Genomic DNA, 5,164 nt, shown 5'->3' with positions numbered 1-5,164 from the left:
GAATGCAATCAATTTATATCAGCCACTTACGTAAGACACCTGTGGAAATCTCTCTCGGCACCAGATAAACCAACCCCCTCATAAGGGCTATCCAAGCAGCTACCCAGTCCCTTCATTTGCTCTATCCCTTCAAAGTACCAAAATCAAATGTTTGTTATTTTTGACTAAAATGGTTTTTTAAATGTGAACAATTTCAGCAAGAAAATAGACTTATTTTTTTCTTGATTATTGAATGATCAACATGAATATAAATGATCATGTCTGACTCTCAGTGAGCAAGGTTGTTTGTTACTTTGGTATAAGGCTTTCAGTTATGCTTTCTGGGCTATGCGTCTGCTTTCTGTAGATCTAGTCTATAGTTTTCCCTTGCAATCAGCCATTTTCTGTGGTTTCCTGCAATAAGCATTTGATTCTTTTCTCAGCCTGATTGTTCTGCAGTTTACTGCACCTCACAGTTCTGAGAAGCCAGGTAATGAAATATGTGTGTGCTAACAAATCTGAACAATAACAAATAATAACAAAAAAGGAAATACATAAATTCTGAAAGGATCTTCAGGAATAAAGTACAGAGATGTTATTTGATTTTATAGATATGATTTTGGTCACTCTCAGAAGGTTCAGATGGTCAAAAAGCACTTCCAAAACACTGAGTTATTGTTCTGGTTCTCTTTTAACATGTATGTAAAGTTTGGGGCCAATAATATGTTCTTTTTATTAAAAAAAAAAAAAAAGTAAAACGGTCCTATTTTGAATTAGAAATGTTTTTAAAAAATTTTGAGGATATGTTCAAATAATAAAACCAGAAACTTCCTTGGCTCTTAGTAATTATTTAGATACTAAATACTCGTATTGGTTTTGCCACTATTTAAAATAAAAACCATTAGTATTAATATTATTGAGACAAAACTAAATGACTATGTAATCAATTAGGGCACTATCTTTTAAATTAATCTGGTTACAAAACTGGTTTTTATAAATAATTTAAGGGAGACAATCCACAGAAAAAACTGATCCAACTATTGGGTTGTTGGAAAAGTCACAACACATTTTCTGACAACCCATTAGTTGATTAACAAAAAGGTCCAGGGCAGTAAACAGTAATTTTTAAATACCAAGAAGCAATAACTTTTTTTTTTCTCACTTGCTTTAGCACAATTGGGAATGAGCCCAGACTCAATAAAAGCACAGGTCTTGTTAGACAACTAGAAGAGCCACAGCAAAAGTTATAAAATATTTACAAAAGCATTATCCAAAAGTAAAAAGGATGTGGCCTCTCCTCTTTCAGAAAGAATACATTAAGAATAGGTTTGAAGCTATCACATTAAAAATTCATTCTCTTCATTGCAACTGATAGAGAAAACTGAATGGGGAACTTTATAGCTCCGGTGTAGAAATATACAAAATGGTAAGTTTAATAATCATTAATAGTCTCAAAATACCAGTATTACAAAAGAAATACACTAACATATATTTCCTCTCCCAGTGGAAAGGAATAAAATGACAACATTCTTCTTTGCCTGAGATATCCCCAATAGTCAGCCTTAGGAACCTCAAGCAGTAAAAACTCAAGACAACATCAAGGGCAAGACTCAAATCACTTTGTAAATCAGTTATTTATCAATCAAGGAAGGTTGGTTTGTTGGTTTGGTATTCTATGCAGTCAATACAGCGTTAGACCCTGAAAAACACGTAAGACAAGATAGGCTGGCTGCCCTCAACAAGTCATCCCACATTCACTGAGCTCCTGCCCCTTAAGCAAAGGACATAGGAGCAGTAAGACAGCACGAGGAAAAAGCAGCACAGCCAAATTCACAATCAGGGTAGGCCTGGGTTTGGTTCCTGGCCCAGCCTAACTAGGCTGGGTGTGCTGGCACACTTCTGCAGTCCCAGATCACTGGGCCAAGAAGGTCACGTGAAGTAACAAGACTCTGTCACGAATACTGCTCTGTCATAAATAAATAAATAAATACGTATTTTTTAAAAATTCAAAATCAGAATAGGGCTCAGGATGGGACTGTGTCAATGTGAACAGAGACATTTGTTCATGTGTATTCTTGAACTACTTTGCAGACCCAGTCACTCTCTGGCTCTCAGGATGAGTATACTACAAATGATTCATCTAAATATGACCTTATTTAAGGCTAGATAACTGAGTGATTAGAAAGACCCTGATAATTACTGCAAGTACTAAATGAAAATTACCAAACAGGATATAACATTAAACCATAAAGCCAGATTGAACTGTTCAGAAAGCCTTGCTTTTGATGACACTGAAGATGAGACAGAGGTTCAGGGTCATGTAGATTGGAAAACATATCAAGTTATTTGAGCTTCCCTGTGTTCCAGATTCTAAGGGGAGAATTTAATTGTCTTAAAGTCATTAAACCAAGATGAGGGCTGGGAGGCACAAAAACGTATCAGTTTCCTATAAATGCAATGGAAAGATGATGGAGACATAGTTTTACATGAAAATATTAAGTATCAGAATTACCATCTTCTGGGACCAACAGTTAGCGTAATGGCTATGTCACTGGACTCCCATGCAGCGGACCGCGGTTCGAGTCCTGGACCCGGTGTCTTAAACTCACACCAGGCGCGTGCGCGTGCATACCCAAGATCCTGAGAGGAGAATGGAGGAAAATAGATTGTGGCGTGACCATCCCCCCTGGGGGGTGATTTCTCATTTTCTGTCTCTCTGGTGAGCACACACATCCTATAGCAAAAACCTCTCAAAAAAAAAAAGAATTACCATCTTCTAAAAAGCAACATACGATACAAACAAACATCTTTAGCTACATAAAACTGACAATGATTAATTTATCTAGAAGATACAATGTCATTTTGATTCTCAAGTTATCAGTTATACTGTTCATAGGAGCCTCACAAAGACAGATCTACCTCAGGAACTTTGGCATCTCCTGAGATATGCTGCTTGTTCTAAAAACCACAGGAGGCTAGCTAAATCTGAATAAAAATTATGACCAATATACTGCCCCTAATTACAAATGGCAAAGAGATAGAAAAATCAGCGTAAAAAAAAAACAAAGAAAGGAGATACAATGGCCTTTGTGTGAATGCTTCTAGATAGCTAGAATGATTCCAATCTTAAGAAAGAACATCTCTTACTAAAAGAACAAGTGGTTATATTCCTTAACAGCTAAAATAATCCAGAGATTCCATAGCCAGAAAGTGACTTAAATCCATTTTAATTTCCCTAATAGGATAACTTGTGACACAAGTACACAGTCCCTAGAACAAGTGGGATTTAGAAGGTTTGAAAAAAAGTCTGACTCCTGTATTGCATGTTCATGTCAGAACATGGAACACCGATGTCTACCAAAATTAAACTAGTCACTACACCCCCAAACGTGGATTGCCCAACTCCTTTATTTTTCTATTGTCAGTGTGCAAGTCAGTCCCTGGCATATGGTAAGCATTTAATACACAAATAATGAATGGAGGACGTGGTTACTTCAAGTGATAACAGTGAAAGCCAAAATTCCATTTCCTCAATTTAAATACTGGGATCCAAAGCTTCTTCCAGGTTAATAAGAGAGTGAAAGAGAGAAAAAAGAAAAAGAAAAAGATGTAGGAGTTAGTATTTAATGATTTTTGGCAAAAAAAACTTCACTAATTCTCTGGATATATGAAGGCACAATCATTCTTTGTACCACTTCATTGTTATTTGTATATGAAGAAGCAAATAAGGAACATTTCACAATCATGAAACCATGTTGTTTTAGGGTTCATCTGAAATGAACTTTCTAAAGCTTGACACCATGTCAAATACTTACCAAGTCTATGTGAATTTATATATATATATAAAGCAATTTGAAGAAAATCAGGAAAACTATACTTTAATGAATAAGACAATTACTCCTTTCACTCTTTGTGTTAAAGACTTCCTTAAACAAAACCACAGTTTAGGCACACCAGACCACAGAAATCATTGCTGCTTAATATCTTTTGTTGTTCATATGACAAATGCCCTGACCTTATCAGCTCCTCACAAAAGTTACCACCAAAAAAAAAAAAATCTTCTTTGCAAGAATAATACAAAAATTTGCAGCAGGACATTAGAGAATGTTCTGGATATTATCAACAATCAGAATACATGAAATTCAGTAAGAATTTTCAGCAAATCACTTTCTAATACTTGTTCAAATCCACCCACTACCCAGCGGGGAATGAAGGTTCAATTCTTAGGGCCCTTCAATCTACTTGGGGCATGAGGGGGTGTACAGAAAACCAACACCAATGAACAACCTCTCAAGCCCTGGATTTTTCTCTAGGAGATAGTGATTGCAAAATGAACAATCTATGAAGATCCCTAATTAACCTGAATCCAAAAGCAAGGTAAGAAGACTTCTTAGCTCAGCTAAGGAGACAACTTTCCAGGGAAAACTGGGGAAAGGAAGGTGGCAGTGATGATGGGGGCTTGGGAGATTGCAAGGCCACAGGCTTGGTGGCTGGGAAAAACCCCCCAAAAAAAATGCAATTGGGGGGGGGGGGTAGAAAAGATGCCAAGTGCATGAATAACCGGAAAGCTGACCCAGCTGAGCACCCAAGAACACCATCTTCCTTCTAGACTTCACAATCTCCCCACAGATCCTTAATATGATAATAAAGAAAAACAGAGAGGAAGGAAAAAATACCTATCTCAATAGGACGTACCTTTCAACTAAAAAACTCCGGGTGGTTGTGTAAAACCATCCTTACTCTGGAAAGGGAGAAACTGAAAGAAAAAAGCAGAACACGCCATTAACGAGGCCAGAACCTGGACTGCTCTTCCTGGACGGAGCCACAAACACCCCAAAACCGACCAAGCCATACGCTCCAACGAGCAGATGTGAGATATTACAACTCAGAGCTCTTGGAGGCGGGGCAGGTGGAGCGTCCGGAGGCCGGCCAACGGCCCGTGCCTCAGTTTCCCCATCTGTAAAACGGAGGGGTAAAGAGGGAGACTACGTCCTGCGCTGCTCCCAACCAAAGCTCTCCCTTCTCCGGGGTTCCCAGTGGTGGCAACCACGTCCCCACGATCCGGAGCCCTCTCAGGAAGGCTCGTGGGGGAAGGGGGAAGTCCTAGGGTGGGGAAGCCCAGACTGACGTCAGCGGGCTCAGCACCCGGCGGGCCTGGTCGGCTCGGGCCGGGGCGACTAACGGG

The 5,164-nt window shown here is 38.8% G+C and overlaps 1 protein-coding gene across 1 annotated transcript in view; it reads right to left on the bottom strand.

The window, feature by feature from the left end:
• CYLD (CYLD lysine 63 deubiquitinase) overlaps positions 1-5,164 on the bottom strand; it is a 64,524-nt gene that overhangs the window by 59,055 nt on the left and 305 nt on the right. The window contains 1 exon segment of the mRNA XM_006154791.3: positions 4,675-4,735. The gene's annotated coding sequence lies outside the window, so the exon portion shown is untranslated.

This window comes from Tupaia chinensis, unplaced genomic scaffold (genome assembly GCF_000334495.1).
Source record: "Tupaia chinensis unplaced genomic scaffold, TupChi_1.0 Scaffold000422_1, whole genome shotgun sequence".
NCBI lineage: Eukaryota > Metazoa > Chordata > Mammalia > Scandentia > Tupaiidae > Tupaia > Tupaia belangeri.
The sequence above is the reverse complement of the archived record's forward strand: the minus strand, read 5'-3'. Positions and strand labels throughout refer to the sequence as shown.